Here is a 26,033-nt window from a genome sequence, read left to right as displayed (position 1 = left end):
GAAATTTTTGTATAAATATTAGATTTAATTATGTTGTTTTGATGTTTCTATCATCGTATTGTTTTGTTGCAGTTTACATGAGTAGATGAATGTCGATCGACTTTGAGAATATTTTTTGGTAAAGGTTAGGTTTAATTAAATAAATTCTCCAAAAGACGTTGAATTTAATTATTGTATTCATCTTTATTATTTAAACAAATATCATATTTAGTTTAAATATCCTATTTAGTGTAACGTTTGAACTCAATAACGTGAGGTACACGCGCAAGACGCGTACACCTAAACTAGTATATTAATATTAGACTGTTTAAAAGGAAGGCTTTAATGATTTAAAGGGCAAATTTAAATGAGCATACTAATTCAAGAAAAGGCATGAGATAGTAAAAGGTCAATAGCCTAGTGTAGTTTATATTTTTCGTGTGGTTCGTAGATTATTATATAGTGGGGATTTACTCGATGTGCATAAAGTGATTAGAGTGCTCACTCGAATGACAGAGATTATGATAGAGGTAATAGCGAATACATTTTATCTTGGGATTCCAAAAAAATAATAAAAGGTCAATTTCCTAGTTGATAGCGGGTCATTTGGTTTTTAATGCTTTCTACTTTCAACATAAAGTTAAATGTAATACTTTTCCTCTTATTTTTATTTATCCACTAAATTTAAAATAAATATTTATTTTTTATATTTAATTTTAGAAATGAAGAGATAATTAGTTAATTAATTTCTAGTTATTTTTATTATTAAGTATACTAATTTCTTTAATAAATATTATAAATTTATCATTATAGTAATTATTTTTAAAAAGTGCGTCAAATTAAATCTATATATATAATAATAAAGAAAATATTGAAGGATGTCGACGTGGCACCTCCCAATGGCCTCCATTCTCATTTTTCTTTTCTCTCTCTTTTTTTTTTTCTTAAGTGAAATTTTTGGTCCACTGCAGAACCATTTTTTTTAGAAAAAATTACCTAAAAGAAAAACCTTAAGTTTCAAAACTACTAAAAATCCCTCCACTTTAAAAATATTACTTATATCCCAACATTTACTACTTTTACTAAAAGTTGAGATACAAGTTAAAGGCCCCTCATCATATGCCTTTTCTTTACCAAATTAAGAACGACTTCTTCCACCATCTACGCCATTAATTCAGTGGCTGATTTTAATCCCCTTTTCCCCTCTATTTCAAAATGTTGAATGAAGGTAAATTTTCCCCTTAAAATCTTTTTCAATTTCTTCTAATCTTGTGTGATGATTCTTTTTTCAAAAAAAAAAAATTTTGGGGACTGTTTTTACAAATAATTTTTCAATATTATTATTGAACGAAGTTTTTTATTATCATTTTTTCAGTCCACTTTTCTTGAATCAACATAATGAATAGAGATTCGTGACCATCTTTTAGTCTTGAAATCTCTAAATTAGACATTATTAATTCGAATGAAGAAGTTAATTACTTTATTCCTGGTAGTTTTGATTAAGAATCTGATGATTTTGATGAAAATATATTCAAGCATAGAAACGATCTACATACTATGAAGAAATTGCGGAAAAAGCATTCCAAGAAGGATAACAAAAAAGTTCAAGTTTCTAAGAAAAGAGGTTCTAAAAGCTCTGAAAGTAAAGTTCCCGCTAAAAGAAGAAGATTTGTTGAAGTTATTTCAAGAGAAGAACTTCCAAAGGTATTTGCATGTTCAGATTTGAAAAATATTTGGTCGAGATACATATTTAGGCATGCTTTATACGTTTTTCAATTTCTTGTATAACTGGTGCTTTGTTGATGAGTTTATATGTATCTATTGGTTTTAATATTTTTTGAAATTAACGTAATAATAAATACATGTTTAGAAGCTTATAGATACATATTGTATTATCTTGTATCAATGTTTTACTATTTATGCATTTATATGTATCTCGTGTTGTTTAACTTTTCGTGAATAAGCTCACCAATAGATACATGTTATTTCAACCAAGATACATATTGTATTATATTGTATATATGGGTACCTGAGTATGCATTTAAATGTATCTAATATTTTTTAAGTATTATTGAAATAAGCAAACAAAAGATTCATGTTTGTATTATCTTGTATAACTGGGTCTCTGTTTATGAATTTATATGTATCCTTTACTTTTTATGTTTTAAAGAAACAATCATTCAGAAGATTCATATTATTAAGTTTAAAGATGTATATTGTATTATCTTGTATCTCTCGTACTATATTTTTACATTTTTGTATCTATTATTTTGTGTTTTTGTAGATGAATGTATCTCATGTTATTTTAGTAATTTGATGTTTTTTTAGGGATTGAGTTATGTTATAAAGGAAATTCCAGCGCATCCTCTAAGGTTTGGAAGTTGTTGAAACTTAAAGTTTCAAGATGATATTAAAGAAGTTGTCGGTCAAGAAGTTATCGACTTATTTATAAAGATAATTTTTGGATGTTATCTCAACATTTCTTTGTTCAATTATATTGAAAAAATTACCAAATGTCTTCTTATGCTTGACATTGAGCAAAAAAATTTAAAAAGAGATGCATGTTTGGATTAAAGGCAATATTCTTAGATTTTTCATCTATGAATTTGCGTTGATAACTAATTTGAAGTGTTATGGAGATGTTGATGATTTTAGATATGAGGATTCTTCTCCAATTAGGCTTATGAGAATATATTCTCCCCAATCAACGAATGAGGTTGATAAGGAGGCATTGGTTGAACGTTTCCTCAAGGATAATTTCTACACCATAGAGGATATTCTACAGATGACAATTTCATACTTTCATCTACTCACAGCCGAATGTTTCTTCCCTTTCATTTTGTGATTTTAAGATGGTGGAAGATGGAAAATACGAATTCTTTCCTTGGGGTAAAACTGTTTTCTCCAAATTGATGGCCTCACTTAGGCAAGAATTTTTTGAGGAGAAGAAGCTTTATAGGTTGGTGGCATCCTGTAGATTCTCAATTTGTGGATGTTCGAACTCTATTCAAATGTTGATACCAAAGCTGTTGTGAAGGAGGCTAATAACATATCTCATAAATTGAATTGGAAGCTACATTTTTAAACTACATGTATCTAGTGTAATGTAGCATATATATCTAAATAAAGTAATGATAGTAACAACCACCACATTACTTTATGCAAACATAATTGTATATGGTACAAAAAAATGTCATATTAAATAATGACATAATTTTGTATCTCTTTCTATCTATATATTTTTTTTGAATAACAGTTTCGAACGAAACATAATATTACATAATCGTTATACTGTTCACCAAATATGATTTGCAGGAGATACAAATATTTTAAAATATGTATACACATTGCAATAAGTAACAGTAGAATTGTGCAATATGTGAGCAACTCAACAATGTACATTCAGATAACTCTTTATATATCATTTAGTTACTTGGAAATAATTATTAAATAAACATATTCTTAAGAATTTACATAAGCTTTTTACAGTGAACAATTTATTTTTTTTAGTAGATACATTCTATAAATTTGTATCTTTTTTAAACACTTCACTGTAGCAGAACTTTTCTTTTATAATATACTAAAATTATCATTCAGACATCTTAAAACATAAAAACACATGTAACTAATTAACTAAGGAACGAAACCAAGGATTTATTTCACTATTTGATATTCATAAAATTTAAAAAATAAAACAATAACATCATAAAGAATGAGCTTCAAAGAGCTGAAAAATCCATCAAACTGCTAGAAATTTTTCAACACTTTTCATTAGTCGACTACATTGTCACTCATCCTTTGGAAAAAAATTACAAGTACGCCTATTGTGACCTTCATAACCACATCTCCCGCAACAGTCACTTCTCGATGTCACATTTTTTCTTGATTTCTTGTGCCTTAATTTCTTTGGCCTTTCAGGTTGACGTTTATATTTTGGTGGTAACCCAACTTCGTCCATAACTTCTTGTGGCACAATTCAATACTTCTTATCAGGCATTGAAAACATTTACTCTTCATACATCTAATTTTAAAGAGGTCAGTTCTCCACCGATAAGATGCTTTAAATTTCAAACACAATTCTTCGAACGACATTTTAGGACATAGCTGCATTCATGCAAACAAAAAAGTCAAGCTATTATACTAAAATAAGATGATTCTTACGTACTAAAATAAAAATATAAGAGATATATTCACCCATAATTAATTACAATTTGAATCTATAACAATACTTATATGTATCTTGAGTATGCATATTTAGCTAAAAATAAAACAATACGACATACATAAATATACACAAATATAGAACCACAGATACAAGAAACAAAAAATATATCATGTACAAGAAAATGTATCTCAGCTTTATTAACTTAACAAAAAAAGTGATGTAGAATAATAACCAATTTAACGTAAGATACATATTTCATTAAATTAGATATAATTTCCAACAACTGATATGTTAAAGAAGATACATACATTTTCTTGTCCGATCTTTTAGCATAGAAACTGAATGAATTGTCAATTGCATACTTTGTCATGACTGAAATTAAAGTACACTTGTCCTTGTAGATTTGCCCAACATTAACTTCACTATTTTTGAAATCAGAAATGATCTTGTTTTCCTTCATATCCAACAACGACATATGAGCAGAAACTTTAGATTTATAAGCAATTAATTCTGCAACTTTTTCACTAGGATTTTCCAAACACATTACCATCAACTATGTATCGAGCCTCAATTTTTTTGGATTTCGTCAATTTTTAGTTCTACCGCAATTGTCGAAATCAACTTTTCATACGTCGTATGTTCACTAACAACAATTCCATCGCTCTTATAGCCTTCGTACTTTATATCATTAATCCAAATGCTAAAATGACATAAAGTAATTACCTTATAACGTGGGATATTATTTTGTTTTTACCATAATTAGTTAGGATAATTGTTACATTAATGCTATTTAGGCCTCTACATCCCTTAAAACAAGCAAATTCGTTTAATAATAATATGTATCTATAGGATTTATCTATCGCAAATTGAATGTATCTTCAAAGGACATAAGTTGGGATTTTAAAATTTTTTTAAAAAATTAAGATATTTAGTAAATATCATGTCGTTATATATATATATATATATATATGTGTGTGTGTGTGTGTAATTTTTACTTTTATTTATATCTGAAGTTCAAAAACCAAAACAAGCCTAAATTTAAACATTAGTCCGGATTTAACACTTCACCCAACCCATATAAAGGAGACGAAAAGTTTCTAAAAAAATGTAATAAAGGCCTCATCTTGCATAGAGTACTCAGTACTCTTCACCATCTATTTTTGTCTTCTCCACTTCATGTTCTTCTTCGGTGTGAATCAAAAGTTTGTATTGTATATGGTATGGGTTATCTTCAAGCTCAATCCTGATGTTGGTGCTCTCATATTTTTTATTTATCATCTTCACTTAGATTTAGTGAATTCGTCATTTTCACTTTTTTTTTCTGCTCTTTTTTTATCTTAGCTGATTTTTGGTTGTTGCAGGAGTTCGGGATTCATCCCCATGGTGTTGGAAGTATGTTTCTGTATGCTTCTCTTCACAGTATAATGTAAGTATTCTTTTCTTCTTTCTTCTTTCATTAAACTAATGCCTGAGCTGACTGTAATGACTATGTTGTTCTTGCCTTACAGGTGTTGTTGTATTTTAGAAGCTGAAAAGACTGACCTGATATGAAGGAAAACTCCATCTGCCCTTATTTTTGGTAAAGGTTATTGATAGCTATAGTGTCTAGCTAGTGTTAGCATAGTAGAGTAGTAAATGTTAATGCTCAAACAATCTTTGTGCCCCTGTTTATATTCCGGTGGGTTTGTAATATTTGGGACCCCTTTTTTTCCCTTGCTTCTTATGCGATTGCCTTTTAGTCCCTTGCTTGTTGATATTATGCATATTTAGTAATTTTCCTTTTTCTGATTCTCAAGTTGGGATTTGTGCTTTGTCCATGTTAATATGCTTTCTTATCTTTACTGGTAGCTTATAGAACTATGATAGTCTCTAATAACTTATGCGTCAATCACTTCATTAGCTGAGACACCTACTTCTTTATTTCCTTCTCTGAAAGTATGTTTCATCTGTTCTTGAATTATATTAACCCTTTTCCTTATATCTTCAATTTGTTCCACTATTTCCCAAGGTACTTTCCACTATTTGTTTATCATTCTCATTAGTACTAGGAAGTCAATTTTTATTGTCACCTCCCTGATTTTTTTCTCTTGCATGTAGAACAAAGCATCTTTTATTGCTTCTATCTCTGCCTGAGTGTTAGAAGTGACACCCCATCCTTCAGCCTTAGCATAAATCAAATTCTCATTATCATTTCAAATGCAAAAAGCACAGGCACTTAATCCTGAATTATCCCTACTTGCTCAATCTGTGTTACATTTGTATTCATTCTTCTGTAGAAGCCTCCAAACTACATTAATATAATGTAGCTTTGGTTTGTAGTTTCCCAAAATATGCACTATCCGTGGCTACTTCTCCTTCCCAATTTTAATCCATGGATATAGCTTCTTTATTAGTTTCCTTATCACTTCTTGACTTTGCCACATCATTTCCTTATATTTGATATTCCCACTATGTTTGATTGCATTCCTTCTTTTCTACATATTCCACATGATGATTGCTGGTATAGCTTTATAAATAGCTTCAAGCTTTGGTGATGCTTTCACTATCCACCATGCCATAATAATCTCATGTAAATGGATATCTTCTATGTCAATAATTGCAAAAATAGAAAACTCTCTCCATAACTTTGCAGCTATAGAGGTTGTTAGAAATAAATGATTCATAGTCTCCTCCTCCTTCACATCACAACACTAACATCTGGAAACTACATTTATCTTCATTCTTTTCAAGTTATCATTCGTGGCAATCCTCCTTTTTCAAGCCCTCCACAAAAAAAATAATTTTGAAAGGTGGTTCTTTTACCCAAAGCATCTTGTATTCCTTTCTCTTTTCCTTTTTCTGCCTCAAAATCTCCCAAGCTGACTTAACTAAAAATCTGCCTTGAGTATTTCCCATCCACCATGGAACATCATCTATTTCATACCTTGGTGGATGTATATTCTCAATAATATAATTATTCATATCTTCTGATAATCGACTCCTCAATTTCTTCTCATCACATTCTCCATTATTATAGAAATCTTTCACCCCTAATTCCTCTTCTTAAACATTGTCCCCTACCACAAAGTATAATTCTCTCTGCTTTGTCTAATTTTCAAACTAGAAATTTGAGTTTCCTGATTTTATTTGGCACCAAATATTATGTTCCACTTCTTCTCTCACTTCCACCATCTTTCTCCAAACATGTGAAGCACCTACTCCCTTAGCCATGACTGAATAATTTTTCTACACTACTTGTTTCACATAAACTCAGTCCACAAAAATGAAGTAGATGTTCTGAAGTTCCACCACAACTTAGAAAAGAAAGCTTTTGAAATAGTATGTAAAGACCTTAATCCAATACCTCCCTCTTCCATTAGGTAACACAAGTTCTCCTAAGACAGGCAGTGCTTGTTTCTTGCACCAATAGAGTTTGTCCAAAAAAATTTAGCATAAATATTATGAAGCTGATTAACTACCCCAACTGGTGGATTCATAGCAGATAATATATATATATATGGGCATTGATTACAGAACATGCTTAATCAAAATATATCTACCCCCAAATAATAACGGCTTATTTTGCCACATACTCAATTTTTCCAAAACCTTTTTAATAAATTCTTCAAAATGACCTTTATTCTTCCTACCATAAAAAATGGGACATCCTAGATATATGAAGGGTAAAGAGACTTGTTTTATTCTAGTAATTCTTTTAATCTAATTACTGATCCCTACTGGAACTTTATTATGTAAATACAAATAACTCTTATCCAGATTGATCAAATAACCCGAAATCTTTTCATACTCCCTTAGGACCTTCATTATCTTTCTCATAAATCTAGGCTACTTTGAGCAGAATAGTAAAGTATCATCAATATATGATAAATAATTGATCTTGAAACTCATTTAGGTATGCCATAACCCATGTAATCTGGATCCTCAAATAAATCATTTAAACTTCTACCAAGCACCTCTGCAATAATGATAAAGAGCGTAGAGATAGAAGATCTCCTTGTTTCAAGTCTCTAGATGATTGGAAGAAACCATATGTTTGTCCATTAATCAAAATTATATACCAGTTGTTTTTAATCAGACTCACTATTATGTCAATAATTCTTTCTGAGAAACCAAACTTTCTTAGCACCTCTAGAAGAACTTCATGAGACCCTATCATAAGCTTTAGCCATGTTCAACTTTACCACCACATTATACAATTTATTTCTTCTATTAACATCCTTTATGATCTCATGTGCAAGGAGAACATTTTTTGTAATGCTCCTGCTTTTCACAAATTCAGCTTGATTAGGAGAAATAAGTCTATGAAGCACCTTTACTATTTTATTACGAATCATTCTTAAAATGATCTTATTAGTAAATGTTCTTAGACCAATGGGCCTCAGATCACCAAAATTCTTCATCACTTCTTTTTTGGGAATTAATACCAAATTGATATGTGTCGCGGACCTTAGGAGTTCATATCCACAGAAAAAACTACAACCAAATTGGTAATATCTTTACTTATGATCTCCCATCTTGCTTGGAAAAAATGCCTTGATAATCCATCTGGTCCACTAGCACTATAGTGAGAAAACCACTTTCTTTACCTCCTTCTCAACTGGCATTCTTTCCATTTTTGCATTATCCTCCTCCTTAATCAACTGTGAAATACAATTAATGATATCATAATTGGTTGGTTCTAGTCCCTTCTTAAGTTGCTCCTTAAACACATTCACAGTTTCTTCACTAATATTTTGAAATAAATTAATAATATTCACTTGCATTATGAGAATTTCTTTATAAGCATCTTTCTACTTCTTCCTTTTACAAAAGCGTGAAAGAATTTTGTGTTTCTATCACCATCTGTAAACCATCTCATCCCAATTTTTTCTCCCAATATTCCTCTTCAATTTTCAAATATCTCTTCAAGTTTGCATCAGCAAGCTTTAGTTCACTTCTATTCTCCTCATTAGAATTACTTCTAATTGGATTTTCTTTACTTTTACAACATCCTTCAAAGTAGCAACTCTCTAAAATATGTTTCCAAAAGTATTTTTGCTCTAAGTATTCAGATTACTTTTGACTTTCTTCAGTTTTGTCTGGACAATAGTAAATGGTGATCCTGCTACCTCTGCACTCCAGCCTTATTCCATCACCTATTTGAATAATTTGTATTTTATTCAAAAGTTCAAAAATCTAAAAGTTTTCACAGCCTGTTCCTGGGCATCATTGTATATCATATCAATGATGCATGATCAGAACCTTGTCTGAAAGGTGATGTACCTTACTATTTGGAAGCAACTGCATAAAGTCATTAATTTCAAAAACTCTGTCAAGTCTCTTGAAAATACTTTTTTCTGCTATTCTTCTATTCCATCAAGTATAACAGCTTTCAGTGAATATGATCTCATTAAGGGAGCATGCACTCATACAATAAAAAAAATCAATTGTCTCTTTTTGAATGACTGGTAAATCACCTAACTTTTCTGATTCATCTGCAATTGTATTAAAGTCCCCACCTACCATGGAATATTTGTTTGCTTAGTAATGCCTTCTAGATTTTCCCGTAAATCTAATTTGTCCAATGCACTATATCTAGCATACACTGCTATAATCCTGAAATATTCTGCTCCACCTCTAAGCTGGTAAGTCATTGTAATTTACTGAACTGAATCTACACAAGCTTTATCTTCCTAATTATTATCCCAAAAATTAAAATCTTTGATGAAGAGTTCACTCTAGCATTTGACATCTCGAATTTTAGTCTGTAACTTTATATTTCAGAAGGCTTTGAAAAGGTTCAAAAAATGCAATGTAAGAATAATGATGTCTTCTTTGCAGATCCATAAGCCTCTAAAAAGCATGTTGAGTTCTTATAGACCTAGTATTCCAAAAAAATACTTTGTTAATTATTGATCAAAGGTAAAAGATGAACCCTTCTTTCTTTCTGTATTCATTTGTGATTGAGGAAATCCCTACTTTGCTCCTTTTTTGCTCCTTTATTTTAGTTGCCCAATTTATCTAGGAGATAAATCCACACTTTTGCTAATTTCTTCAATATTTGTCTCCATGCAATCATCCTCTTTATTATTCCAGTTTTCTGCAATCTCATGTTCATTAAGTGTGTTGATTTTAGGAACTTGTTTTTATACTGCAATCTCTTTTGTACTTCTTTCTTACTGATGACCAGGAGGATTGTTATGTTGTGCATGATTCATTTCTTCTCCCTTATGTGCTTCTTATTTATCTTTTAAACTCCCTTGAACACACCAAAATATAAAACACAAGTATACATTATGTCACATATAAGTAGAACAAAGGAGAATATGTAGATACAAGATCATCAAATACAAGTAAAGGAAGGTAAGACAAATATATAGATGACAAGTCAACATGACAATACAACACAACATACACACAATAAAGTAAGTGTAATGTATATGATGATGATGATGATGCATGAGGTCGTCGCACAACCTCCGAGATTATTGCACAATTTCTGTATACACCTACGGAGCTAAAGCTTCCCGACATAGGACCCATGGGGGGTTTGTCAACCCATATACAATCCACATATCTCATATTTTCTTTTTAATATATTTTTTAGAAGGGATTTTATAAGGTATTACAATATCTCCTCCCCGACACATCCCATGGGGAGAGGGTGTTGTTAGTGTTATTCAGGTGTTGCCACAGTGGTACCAATATTTTATGAATGAGTATGAGTTGAGGATGTAATGCTCACAACCAATCCAAAGAGTATTTCCACAACCATCCACATGATATAGTTCCACAACCAACCATATGATATATTTCCACAATCTTATGAGTCAATATCCACTCATTATTTCTATTTCATCCATTAATTTTCACATATCTCATATACTAAAAGTATGGATATAACACAATATACCAATGGTACCATATTAGAAATTTCAATAATACAGTATAATTATTCACATGTATTTAGGGCTATCAACATCACATAGGACTCCACATACTCACACACATCACATAATATCTTAATTTCGACAATTACATCACATATAGACCCCCACACTTGCACAACACATAGATAGACATTTTTCATGATTAGTTCCCACTCTTAACATGCATTTTGCATGATTATTTACTATCCAACCTAGTCTGAAAGAATTAAGACATAACCTACCTCAAATGTCAAAATCGGTCAACTACATTTCTAACCCATGACCTTACTTTTCATGAATGATCCCTAACTCTACTAAAAACATCAAGTATGAAATCTACGCATCAAAACAAAATCAATGACACCTCTATTAGCTACTTTTGGTTCGAGGTCAAAACGGATCCCCAGAATGGGTTCTCAAAAAGAAGGGCAAAATTAAAAATCTACTTTAAAATGTATTTTCTATATTTTTAGGAACCTACAGCTAAAGATTCAAGTCAAATCAAATAAAAAACGAGGTTCAAATCAAAGAAAAATTATTTTTGAGGTTTACCGAATAAAATCTTTGAAATCCAAGTTAAAATCAAGAATCGAAGTTGTTTTGAAGGTTAAACTAATGAAAAACTAGTAATTATAAGATAAAAATGTTACTCAAGTGAAAAGGAGTGAAATTGAGATTTAAAATCTAGCCCAAAGTTATTTAGGGTTTTGAGAAATTAATTAAGAAATTACTAAGAAAAGGGTGAATTCTTACTTTATATCCATAATAAAACCAAGAAATATATGTTAATCTAGCTTCTCAAGCTTCCATAAACCACTTTTAAGCTCTCACACTATTTTAGGGTTTAACTACTAAGAGGCAAAATGAAAAATGAGCAAAAATAGGCTCAAAACTGCTATTTATTATTGCAAATTTTTTTGCACAGATATAGCCGTAAAATCACACCGAACAACCTAACACCCTAAAATCAACATTCCAAATCTGCTGGCGAAGTCAGATTTTCTATCTGAGGTTATTTCAATCAAATATTGGTCCCACACTTATATTTCTAAATTTTTAACTTTTCGATCAATAAATTGAAATGAGCCCGGGTACACGGGACCTGAATTAAAGGTCTATCTTTCCTAAAATCGACATTTCGAAGCTGCAACATAGTCCATTCAGTCATATGTTGCACGGATCAAAAGATATCCTCACAAGTCTAAAAAAGGCTCTTGAATCCAAAAACCACAATATCGCATAAATGGTACCAAAATGCATTGAAAATCATGTCAATCACTCCCGACCCCAAAAAATCATAATGCAACTATGGGGTCGGGTAAATTAGTCAAATCACACAAAATATAAAATTTCACGTATTTCATCAAATTTTTAGATCGTTCAGACATGATTCTACATTCATCAATATTATTAAGTTCCCCTGATGGTTCCTGGCCATCATGCTACTTGCTGTTACTACTTGAGCCTATATTTGATTCCTTCTCCAGTTGGTTCTCTGCCTATTTTTCTTTGTCTTCAATATCTTTATTGTTATTCTGTCATTTCTCCTCATTGTCCTTCGTTATATTATCCAAATTGTCCCCTAATGCTCCAAATTTATTATCAGTTGACACCTCTTAAGGTTTTGGATTCTATTTTATCTCCATGTTTTCCCTATGATTTTGTCTACCTTTTCTATATCCATTTTTCTCCTTTATTCCTGGAACTCATTATGAATTTTCTTCTTTCCTTTATCTTCCAGTGTTTTTCTATCTTCCTCGTTACTCAATTTCTCCCTCTTGCCATGGTGTTCTTCTTCTTGAATCTTCTCCTTGTTATCTTCTTCTTCCTCTTTAGGATATAAATCAAATTTTAGGATACAACATTCTTTCCCATTATGGCCATGTAGCTTGCAAGTTTTACAATACTTCAGCACATAATCATATCTGATATTTACCCACTTCTCCTCGATTTCTATTTTTTTTTTCATTCTCATACCAACATTGATTCTTTTTGGAATTCCTCAATAGATCTACTTCCACCTTAACTCTTGCCCAACTTGGCCTTGTTTTATTTTAAGTAGGTAGGTCTACTTGCAAAGGTTTATCTACTACCGCTCCCAGTGAGAACACTGCCTCCTTCCCAAAAAAGTTTGGTCGTAATGCTAAAAACGATATCCATGCAATAACAATAGAGGTTTCCTCCTTAGGGTCAAATAATGGATCCTACTTAAGTGTACGCATTGGGTATGATCAATGATTATGTGTGATATAGAATTGAGGTTTGGAGAGCAAGTGTATATAATTGTCCAATCTTGTTACCCTCATTAAGATGTATTTATAACTCAGTAACCCAATATTGACTTTCCCTTTCAATTCACATTGCTTGGGAATCAATTTTCTTAAAACTTGAATTTCAGGTCATCTGTATGAAAAATTTTCAATCACTGCATATTGTAGGTCTTCGTTAATGATCATTTGATTAATCTCCTCCTCCTCCCAAACCACTTTAGGCTCTCCATGCAAATATGCAATCTGCTTCAATGATATCTCTTGAGTCTGTGGCATTGGTTTGATAGTATCAGCATATGTAATTTTTGAATTTTTTGTAACTCCAAGCATAGATGTTATTGTTAGGCCAGTCTCCACTACTGGAAGAGGCTGGCCAATGGCTATTAAGGCCATAATTCGAGCAAATTTTTATCATAGTGTGATGTATTAGGACAGCGAAGGGTTTAGCATTTTTTCTCTGAAGGTGTTCAACTAAAATATCGGGCTAAAATGATGTTTTTTCTTATTTTCAAATTAAAAAGTTAACCATAGTTTATCCTATTTATTGAGTATCATTTATAATTATTAAATAATTATTGTAGTTAAGCTAATGAAAATTGAAAAGCTCCATCAGCTTTCAATTACAATCCCAATGCATTCATCTTATCTTCTCATTTATTCATTTCATGAAAACGTATACTACTCAATTGGCCAAACTAATTACTTATTTAAAACCAACTAATTAACTGGTAATCAGTTACTCATTCTTTACGACTTCTAGCAGTCCTATATTCTGAGAAGCAACACGAGACAAGAATATATATTATATATAAGTGAAAGAGAGAGCCACTTTCTCGAATTACTCAAATGGTGCAATGAGATGTACTGTGAAATTAGTAATAAGTGTGGTCTAACTCTTCTTTGATTGATGTGACCACTTTAAGTGATTCACTTACAACAGAAAAAAATTATCAATCCACGGCCAACACAAACCTGCATGAACGTTGAATCAGGCATGCTTTGTTTCATAAATTTTTATGGAAATTTGAGATATTCTTTGTCTCATAACTCTTCTTTATTTCTATCATAAAATGTACACAGTAGGTAGCCTTTTCTCTTTCGTACTAGCTCTTTCCTCTTAATTATATTTTCATTTTGATTTGTGAATGTACTCCTTTATTTTCTATTTGTATGCAATGATTTTTTCACTTAGAAAATTAATTAAACAAACAATCATATAAATGTCTATTTAGTCTTTCCTTTTTATAATAAAAATCTAAGATATAATAGGTGATTCTCCTCATTTATATTCTAATCTTAGTGAATAAAGTTATATAATATTTGTTACTGGTGATAGGTGACAAATACCCCATAAATTTAGCCGATATGCATGAAATTAAGTTGGTCCGAACACCTCAATTCTCAAAGAAAAAATAATATACTTTTATATTTTTGCAAGGTGTGATACATTTTATGTTTTTACTGTTATATTTATGACCTACCATAATAGAAAAAAACTACAGAAGTACAAAATTATAACTTCTTCTATATATTATTATAATTATAAACGTTGGTTTCGACATGTGTGTAAATTGTCAAAAAAAATTAAATCAAGGGCATTTTTGTCATTACATTGCAAATGATATGTATTTAGGTTATCTGCGTGTATTACATATTTGTTATTGGATAGACACATGGTACTTCTACCACACACGTAGCAATCCCCTCTTCTCCGTTAAACAAGAGACAAAAGGAGCAAGCATAATGTTACTAACTCTTTTGCTTGCTTTCTACATATGATGTTGTAGAATCAGGTATATGTTTTTATTAAATGATTAATTCATATTATATCGTCTTTCACTTTTAATTATTATTTTTTTAACTTATAATTTTTTTTGCTTTTTGTGTAATAATTTTTAGATTTTGCATTGAGGTTTCTATCAATTCTTTGTTCTGTTTTGAGTTTCTGTCAATTCTTTATTCTAATAGAAGAAGAAAATTCTATTTGATTCATCTATTTCTAACTAGATTAGATTGATTTACAAGATGTAAATTTATAGGATTTTCCTTTAGACCATAAGAATTGGGTCTTTGTTGAATCCACAAATTGAGCCAAGAAAATTACTTTCTTCGACCAATTGATTTGACTTTCCTACCAAGTCTCACCAATTGAGCATTTCATCTAAGCAGGAGTTGCAGGAATTATCATCTCTAATCATGGATCTAGGCAGCCAGATTACACTCCAGCAACTACTTTTGTTCTTGAAGTGGTGATTTTCTTTGTTGCATGTTTGATGTCTCATTTCATAGGATATCATCTTTAAATTCATTGTATTTGTTTGGATATGACTAAGAAATAAGATTTGAAATACAATGTTATTTTCAATTCTTTAAATTCTTTTCAACTGGAAGTTCAATTATGTTGTTTAGGTCCTAAATATTTAAGTTTTAGTATGTATGGTGACTTGCTTAGATTCCTTAGACCTTCTTAATCTCCAATGGTTCATTCTGTTCAAGGTAAAGTTCCAGTACGTCTTGATGAAGGAATTAGGTGAGGAACAAACATATTCAAGGCGTTAACACTAGGAGCAGAAGCCGTTATGGTAAACTTAATGATTTAAAAAATAGATTTAACTTGTATATGCTTATAGAGTAAATAATTTTTAATGTATTCCTATAGATTGGTCGATCAGTTATCTATGGCCTGGCCGCTAAGGAGAATCTAGAGTAAATCAAGTTATTAAAATGCTAAAGTTCAAAACATAACTTATTTGATAATAGAGCATAGTTGGTGATGCGGCTGCCTATTCTTCTTTGTCAAATGAAAGGGTTTGAATGAAATTAACTGATAGCTACACATAGATTATGAAATATGAGTTCCATTTGCAGATTGCTCTCTTAGTGTCAATTAAACTATACTAAAGACACATGGAAGACTCTCTCCGTCCTAATTTATGCAATGTAGTTTGACTGGACACTCTATAACAACACCGTTTGTTACATTCACACAGATGTTTCCAGAAAAAATGAATATCATTATGAGTCAAATCTTCATACCTAGATAAAGAAGCAACAAAACTGCTAATAACTAGTTTCAATCACACCAGTAGCACAAGAAAAGTTCAAAGCTTTAACACTTTAAAAGTAACATTAGATGTTCTAAGGCAATGAAAATACATTCATACAGATAAATAGGCAAGTATGATTCGAAGAAAGGAAAAAAACATATCCAAAATATGAATTATTCTCAACTGATATATGATAAGTTGTAGGTGTAGTTTATCTTTTAGTTTTCCACTGAAAATGGTATATGGAAAATTCTTTTGTTGGATTGAAATCAACACTACTCGTTTGTATTTATTCTGTGCTGATAATTCAAGTAATGTATTATTTTCCTCATCTATTTTTATTCTTTTGTTAGTCACATAATGTAATCTGTTTTAACATTGTTATATATATATATATATATATATATATATATATATATATATGCGCGCACATACACAAAAGGTTTGCAAATCATATGCTAAACAAAGAAAAAGAATGTAAATTAACTTACCTTCTGTAAAAAATAATTAAGTTTTGTATTTACTACTCTTTTTATTCTAACTAGGTGAAACCACAATTCAAGATTGGAAGCTATGAATTTGAAGTAGCTTCCTCTGTGCCATTGTCTTGGACAATGCTCCTGACATAAGCTTGTAAACGTTTTCAATAACTGGCTTGTGTCTGAGATATTTTATTTTGATTCCCATGTTCTCTTTTCAATGTACTCATAAACGGTTTTCAATATGGTGTTAATCAACATGTAAAATTTCCTTTAGCATGTGAAGTACATGAACTTAAGATAAAATAAACCTAAAAAAAGTTCAAATAGACAAGTTGATCAAATTTCTCAACATTCAGGTGGTGTCATGACATTGTGTAGTACCCTGTATTTGTCTTAGCTCAATTCAGCCCATAGTGCATGTACAAGGGGCTTAGAACCTAAAAATTTATCTAAGTATTGGAGACTAGTTTTATTCTTAGCCTCTTAACTTCGATGATTTTTAAAGTGACCTTTTCGATCCCGAGCATAAGTTTTTGAATTGATTCATGTTCAGGGGTGTATGTAGCATGTCTCGACTAAGTTTCAAATTTTTTGGACGAGGCTTGGACCATGTCTGGATTTCCAAAACAGCAAGTCACTGCGAATGTAGCGTGTCACGGTGGAATAGAGTTGGAGGCCTCGGCGCATCATGGTGAGGGTTCAATCGACGTTCTAGTTACGAATTTTAATTTTGGATGGGCAGTCAGGTCTTATCCCATGGCCCCAATCCGTAAAAACTCAGGATTTATCATTAGTTAAGGCATTATATGTCCTATTTCCACAATTCCTCTTTAAAATAAACCCTAGACATCACTCAAATTCATCAAGGTCAACTATTATTTCTTCAAGAAAACTCAAGAATTCAAGCTTCATCACCCAAGAACAATCAAGAACGTCAATTCTCTTGCAATATTAAAACCTTAAAGTATGTTAAATGTTCATCCATGGGACCTTTTCACCCATAAAGTCCAATTACCTATTTTTGTGCTATAAATCATGAATTCATATATTTACAATGAGTTATTTTCATGAAGCTTTTGGGAATTTTGATTATGCATAATGTTTACAAGTGTTTTTAGTTGGAAAGTAACCTTTACACATATAGATCTAGTGGGAGTTAAAGGGAATTTATCACCAAGACAGATAGAAAAATTGAAGCTGACTCAGGGTATACAGAAAAAGAAGGAGAAAGGAGGTAAAACTTCTACAATACATACAAGAAATTCTTTCAAGAATAAGTCTAAATGAATGCTTTAGTGTGGAATATTAGATCAGTAAATACACAAAAAGCATTCACTAGGCTTATTACTTTGCAAAAAAGAAACCAATTTTCTTTCATAGGATTATTGGAACCTTTTCAACAAAACCACATCATAGAGGAATATAAAAGGAGATTGGAAATGCATAATGCAGTGGCTAGCTCATCAGGAAAAATTGGGCTTTCATTGAAGAAGGTATGAAGTATAGTTTGCTAAGAGATGAAGAACAATGGCTGACCATTAAGTTGGGGAAACCAAAAACAGGCATTAATATATTAGTTTCTTTGGTGTATGCAAAATGCACACAAGGGGGGAGCTCCAGTTGTGGGAATCCTTGGAAGACTTAGCACAAATGACCCAAGATCCATGGCTAGTAGCTGGGGATTTCAATGTAATAGTAAGTGATGAAGAAAAGTTAGGGAAATTACCAGTTATAGTGAATGAAACAGAAGATTTTATACATTGTATCAATCTTTGCAATCTGAAAGATTTAGGATTCAAGGGAAGCAAATACACTTGGTGGAATGGGAGGACTAATGAGGAGTGTATATTCAAGAGATTGGATAGAGTGTTATGTAATGATAAATTTCAAGATCTTTTTTCCAGCATTAGAGGTGGAGCATTTGTTAAGGAGTAGTTCTGATCATACTCCTCTTAAGATCCAATTTAACACTATTAAGGAACATATTCATAAACCTTTTAGGTTTCTGAATATGTGGCTGAAAGAGAAGGTATGTCTAGAAGAGGTGAGAGAAAACTGGGGCACTTAGGTAATGGAAAACCCTTTCATCATATTTCATCAAAAGCTTAAAAGGATTAAGAATGCACTAACAATATGGAGTAGAAAATATTTTGGTAACATCTTCCAGGAAATTATTACTCTGGAAGAAATTATCAAGGTTATGGAGCAACAATTTGAAGAAAATCCTATTGGGTAGAATAGACAGAATTTATTTAAAGCTCAGGTAGAGTTGAATTTGCAATTAAAATAGGAAGAGGACTTTCGTAGACAGAAGGATGGAATAGATTGGTTTAAAGATGGGGAAAAGAATACTAAGTTCTTCCATACAGTGGTGAAAGAAAGAAGAAGCAGACTTAAGGTCTTCAAAATTCAGAATAGTGAAGGAGAGTGGATTGAGGATCAACAGCAAATAGCACAAAAAGAAGTGAAGTTCTTCCAGCATTAGTTTGCAAAAGAGGAAGGGAGTGAAGATTTTAAAATGCTGAATGAGTTGCCCTCAGTAGTAACTACAGATCAGAATGAGGAAATGACCAGGATACCAGATATTCAGGAGTGAAGAATGCAGTGATGGGATTGAACAGAACTAGTGCAGGAGGTCCAGATGGAATAACTGGAGCATTTTTCAAAGATGCTTGGGACATTATTGGTAAGGATATTCATGATATGGTTATAGCTTTCTTTTGTGGGTTTGAATTACCAAAATTTATCACTCATACAAATTTGATATTATTACCCAAAAAGTTAGTGATTAATACTTTTTCAGATATGAGACCAATTTCATTGAGTAATTTTGTGAACAAGATTTTTTCAAGAATTATTCATGAAAGAATTAAAACAATTCTGCCTCAGCTTATATCAGAAGAACAAGCAAATTTTGTACAGGGCAAAAGCATTACAAAGAATATTTTAATAATGCAGGAAATTATTGTAAAAATATGAAAGAAAGGGAGCATCCCCAATATGTCCATAAAGATTGATATGATGAAAGTTTATGATAGAGTGGATTGGTTATTTTTCACAAAGGTGTTAAGGAAGGTGGGCTTCAGTGACATGATGATTGACATGATCTACAGGTTAGTATAAAACAATTGGTATTCAGTTCTACTGAATGGGCAACCAAATGGATTTTTTCAATCAACCAGAGGATTAAAGCAAGGGGATCCACTATCACCCACTTTGTTTATTATAGCAGCTGAACTTATGTCTAGAGCTTTAAAATCTTTAATGCTTACAAATGAGTTTAAACTATTTGGAATGGCAAGAGGTAGCCCTAATGTGAATCATTTTGCATTTGCCAATGACATGATTATCTTGTGTAAAGCTGATCTTCTAACTATGCAGACAATAACTAACACTTTGGAGAGGTATGAGAAAGTTTTAGGTCAAAGAATAAACAAGGAAAAAAGTTCTTTGTATTTGCATAAGGGAGTGTCTCATGGGGTAGTTATCACGGCAGAAGTGGCTACAGGGATTTTAAGGAAAGAGTTTCCTTTCACTTATTTAGGGTGCCCTATTTTACATATGAGAAAGAAAAAAGACTATTATCAGGGTATCATGGTCAATATTAATGGAAAGCAGCAAGGATGAAAAGTAAAATTGTTATTTTATGGAGGTAGGGCCATCCTTGTCAAACATGTTCTACAGAGCATTCCAATGCATTGTTTGTCAGTGATGAACCCTCCTTTAAATGTGTTATCTACTATCCATAAAATGTTTGCTCAATTCTTCTGAAGCACTCATATTAGAGGAAAAAGTAGACATTAGTTCAAATGGAGCAAGCTGTGTATTCTAGAGGATGAGGAAGGTCTTGGGTTTAGAAATCTAAAAGATGTTTCAATGGCTTTATTTAGCAAGTTGTGGTGGAATTTTTGTACAAAAGATTCCTTGTGGAGTAAGTTTATGCAAAATAATTATTGTAAAAAGCTACATCCTAATAAGGTTGAATGGAAAACATGATCAGGTTCTCAGGTATGGAAGAAGATGTTACAAGCAAGGGATCTGATTGAACATCAGATAATATGGAAAATTAGAATAGGAAATTCTCATTTATGGTTTGATAATTGGATAAGAGAAGGGGATTTGTATACATTGGAGACAGAATCTAGGGAATGGGACATGGGTTATCAGAAGGTGAGTGCTTTAATCAAGGATGGAAAGTGGGATGAAAGAGTGATAGCTCAGCTATTTACAGTAGAGATTGCTGATCATATAATCCAAACAGTTAAGATTTCTAATTGGGGAGGAGGGAATGATATTCATATATGGAAACTTGAGTCCAATGGAAAATTCTCTATTAAATCAGCTTGAAACTTTATTATACAAAAGGGTGAAAATAATTGGATTTATAAAAATATTTGGGTGAAGGGTTTGCCTTTCAAAATGACATTTCTCATGTGGAGGTTTTGGAATGGGAAGGTTGCAGTAGATGATAATTTGAGGAGATGGGGAGCAGAAGGTCCTACAAGGTGCTGGTGCTAAACTATACCTACTCAAGAAACAACATCACATATGTTTCTTAAGTCTGATACTGCTAACAGGACATGGTTCTTTTTTTCTTCTTTTACAGGAATAAGCATGATAGTATAAAATATTAGAGAACTTATCATGAGATGGTGGAATACTGAAGTTTCTGGAAAAATGAGAGCATATTATCAAGCAATTCCAAGCTTGATATAATGGGAACTATGGAGGAGAAGGAATAACTCAAAACATGAAAGGAATATATTGTCTACTCAATTGGTATTAGTCAATATACAAAGAAATATTGGACTATTACTAAGAGTGAGAAATCCAGGACAAAATTTTCCAATTATGTGGCCAGATATTCTTACTGAATTAGAGCAGAGAAGACTTAAACTTACAGTTATTAAAGTGGAATGGAGATGTCTAGATGAAGGATGGTTGAAGTATAATATAGATGGGGCTTCTAAAGGTAATCCTAGGGTGAGTTCTGCTGTATTTTTGTCTAAGGGATCATAATGGAGAACTAGTATATGCTGAGGGAGCTAAAATTGGTGATACTACAAACACTGAAGCAAAAGCATGTGCTATTCTAAAAGAAACTATTAATTATGGGCATTCCTAATTCAAAAAAGTCATTATTCAAACAGATTCTATGTTTATGTTTAAGATATTGATTAAGAAATAGGTTTGTCCTTGGAATTTAATAGAAACCATGGAACAAATTAATATGGAGTTGAAACACAAGCAAGTAGTTTATCAACACATAAGGAGAAAAGAGAATCAGTTGGCAGATCATCTAGAAAATGGATCAATAGAAAAAGAAAATTTCAACATAACTTCATTTCATCAGTTGGAATTACAGGGCAGGAAGATTTTAAATAGTGACAAACTACAGTGTCCTTACATTAGATTAGCAGCAACAAAAGCAAAATCATAAACAGGATGAAGACTACAGATACTACTAGAGAATACAAGCATCTATGTAAAAGCCATAAGGCGAACAATTATAACCAAGAATTGCCTAATTTATACAAATCCATCCATGAAAAAGTACTCTTGAAAGGGGAGAATGGTCAAGTAAATCTAATACACCTGGAGTTGATAATTCAAAAGTTTTGAGGATTCGAGCATCTCTATATCTCTATCCATGCTACAACTATCAATAAAATAGAGTTAGGGTGAAGAACATGCAAAAGATAAAAGGAAGTGGATTGAAGTATACCTGGATTCAGCTCCAGGAATCTTCGATCCTTAAATCAGCACTAAAATCAATAATAATATCCATCAAACAGAGATCACAGCTGAAGAAACACAGAGAAATCAGTGGAGTAATCAAAAAGAGAGAAAATTAGCTATTCAGTTGGAAGATGAGCCACTCACTCAAAAGTCTAGAAGAAACTTACTTAGAAAGCTGATTCCAAGAAACATTTTTGAAGATCCACAACAGGAACAAGAAGAGTTGGAGATTCAGATGGTGACTAACCATTTTTCACATGAGAAATTGAAGAAGAGGCAGAAATTACGGAGAGGGGCTGAATTAGGAAACCCTAGGAATGGATTTATATGTCTTAAAAATTTAGGGATAGGCCGGGTATTTTGGATATTGGATTGGGCCCTTTTACTTTTTACAATTATGATGGGTTGGTCCATCTTTGTAAATATTACTTTTGTTGAGTTTTCATAGAATTATTAATAAAATCGAAAATTAAATTAAAAAAAAAACATGAAATTTTATGTTAAATCCCCCAATGTATGGTTTTAGTGTTATGATTATGTTATTCCCATATGTTTCAATCATTCCCAAGCCTAAGTGCATGAATTTCAAGTGTTTGATGAAATGCCTAAGAGATGAATTTTGAGCAATGACTACTTATTATGCTTTTAAAGCTTTTGTATGCTTTTACTGTTAATGTTATCATGTCCTGAGGGGTTATGAATGCCCAAAATTTAGTTGTTTACTTAGTCTTAGTACTTTAGAATGGTTTTTCAATCATATATGAGTATTAGTAGTTCAACCAATTATCTTATTAGTCAAGTTTAGATTAGTTTAGTATCTGAGTCAGTTTAGTTGGGAGTAGAATTTAGCACCGAGCGAACCCAGGGATAGGGGATCACCTGTCAGTTAAAGGTGTGACCTTTAGTAGCAGTCCCTGTGTTCCAAAAATACGTAGCTAATGTAGGTTAGAGATATTAACCTACCAGTTGAGGGTTGACATATATCTCACTAGAGCACCTGCCAGTAGAGGGTGACTCTTTAGTCTTTTGGAACTTTATTTCAGTGGATCCATGCAGCCAGTGTTAGTATTCATGGTATGATACTGACACCCTTCCAACTGGGGTCATAAGTTGGCTCTAATTAGCTCTTATTGGGGCATGTCGGTTAGATAATAGCTCCCATAGTCTCAGTTTAGTATTCAGTTCAGAACTCAGTTTTAGGCTTGCTTGACCAAGGCATATAGTTAATAGTTGTTCAGTATCAGTATTTTAGTTTACAGACTATCCCAGTATTATGTTATATGCTTGGTCATGTATTCTTAAATTTTATAGCTTTCTCGCATAGTATACACCACTTATCTCATACTTTTTATTTAGTCAGTTATTATTCATGCATATGAGCCATGCATATCAGCCTAGCCTTATTTAGCAACCACTATATTCAAAGTACTAACCGCATACTCATTTCTTGCACTATGATGTCTCATATCATAGGTTCAGATGCTCAGGTTCCCGACTACACCTAGATATCCCAGCGCACCAGCAGCAGTGGTGGGTCCTCATATTTCGAGGACTATTTATGTTTATTTCAGTGTTTTAGTTCAGTAGTTAGCCGAAGTTAGTTAGTGACTTGTACCATCAACTTCCCACTCAGTCAGTTAGAGGTTTTCAGACAGTTAGTCAGTTAACAGTTGTTATTAACAGTCTTTACAGTATTGTTTTGAGATATTTATTTTTAAGGCATATTAATTCAGAGGTATCTTTAAATGTTTAAACCTTATGGCGTATCCAGCTTTGTTTTCCACACATGTGTACCCTTTATTACCAGTTTGTTTAGTGTTGTCAACAGGTACCAGCTCATGGGTTAGCTTGTGGTCACTTATGACTATAAGCGCCGCATGGCGTCCAGGGTGTAGTCCTGGAACGTTACAAACTTGGTATTAGAGCCTAAGGTTTTAAGGTGTCCTATGGAGTCTGAAAGTCGCATTAAGTAGAGTCTTATGCATGGGTGTGAAGCACACCAGACTTATGGACAAGAGGCTACAATATGTTTTAGGAAAAATTTCTCTTCTTGTAGTATTCATGTCGTCTGAGTGAGCATGAGCTCAATTTAAACCTTCTTTCTTATTCAATCTTCTTTCTATTTACAAGACATGTCTCCCAAAAAGAATAACAAAAGGAGAAATGGGAATTAGCCTACACCTCCACTTATTCAAAAAGATCCCCTGAACAAGCATGTATCCCATGCCAAATTCAGAGTTGCATTCACTACTTTAGCTCACGTAGTAGCAGCCCAAAATAATCAGTCGGCTGCCATCCCAGCTGTCCTGGTGGCTAGTACTGTCATATCTAGGATTCGAGACTTTAACCGAATTAACCCTCCTCTATTTTTGGGATTTAAGTCTGATGAAGATCGGCAGGAGTTCCTCGACATAGTTCAAAAGGTAACTGATATTATGGGTGTGACTTTTAGTGAGAGTGCAGAGTTGGGTGCTTACCAGTTGCAGGATGTTGCTCACACTTGGTATAAGTAGTGAAAGGGAGATAGAGGTGCAGATGCAAGGTCTATTTAATGGGAAGAGTTTGTAATGGCTTTTTAAATAGGTTATTTACTTATAGATAAGGGAAGCTAAGGTGCAGGAGTTTATTAATTTGAGATAGGGAAACATGAGTGTGAAGGAGTATTCTCTTAAGTTTACTCGGCTAGCCACGTATGCTCCTAATGTGATGTCTGATGACAGGTCTAGGATGAGTAATTTTATCTCTGGTTTAGTTGATAGTGTGGTTAAAGAGTGAAGGACCGAAATGTTGATTAAGGAGATGAACTTGTCTAGGTTGATTGTCCATGCTCAACAGATTGAGGAACAAAAGTTTAAGAAGGAAAGAGAGAATAAGAGGGCTAGAACAAATAGCTTTAATTTGCTCAGCCGAGGTTGGAGGGTGGTAACTGTCCTTAATTTTGTCAGAAATCTTCAGCCCCAGCTCCATCTTCAGCTAGTTTTCCAGCGCCGAAGTTCAGAAATGTGAACAATAGTTGCACAAATCCCCTTTTCCAGAAATGTGATAGAAACTATCAGGGTGCGTATGGAGCTAGCAGTGATGTATGCTTTGGGTGTGGCAATCTAGGCCACAGGGTCAGGGATTGCCCACAGAGTTGTCAGCAGGGTCAGTCCAGTCGTCCCCCAGTTTCATCTGGGTACCCGACTTAGTAGGGTATCGCTTCTAGTGCCACCAGTGGTTAGCACCCAAACAAATTGTATGCACTTCAATCTTAGCAGAATTAAGAAAATTCTCCTGATGTGGTTACTAGTATGTTGAAGGTATTTTATTGATATGTTTATGCTTCTTTATATCCTAGAGATTCTCTTTCTTTTGTAACCCCTTACATAGCTGTTGATTTCGGTGTTAGTCCTGAGACTTTAGCAGAACCCTTTTCAGTGTCTACCCCAGTAGGTGTCTCTATT

The 26,033-nt window shown here is 32.5% G+C and overlaps 1 long non-coding RNA gene across 1 annotated transcript; it reads right to left on the bottom strand.

Annotated features, from left to right (window-relative positions):
• Positions 1 to 3,605: 3,605 nt before the first annotated feature.
• On the bottom strand, positions 3,606 to 22,900 carry LOC107873114. The gene is made up of 3 exons (XR_001675103.2): positions 22,758 to 22,900; positions 22,577 to 22,655; positions 3,606 to 4,083 (listed from the first exon to the last, which is right to left on the bottom strand). It is a non-coding gene; the product is annotated as an uncharacterized LOC107873114 (long non-coding RNA).
• Between the last annotated feature and the right edge of the window lie 3,133 nt (positions 22,901 to 26,033).

The sequence above is a fragment of the Capsicum annuum genome, chromosome 6 (genome assembly GCF_002878395.1).
Source record: "Capsicum annuum cultivar UCD-10X-F1 chromosome 6, UCD10Xv1.1, whole genome shotgun sequence".
NCBI lineage: Eukaryota > Viridiplantae > Streptophyta > Magnoliopsida > Solanales > Solanaceae > Capsicum > Capsicum annuum.
The sequence above is the reverse complement of the archived record's forward strand: the minus strand, read 5'-3'. Positions and strand labels throughout refer to the sequence as shown.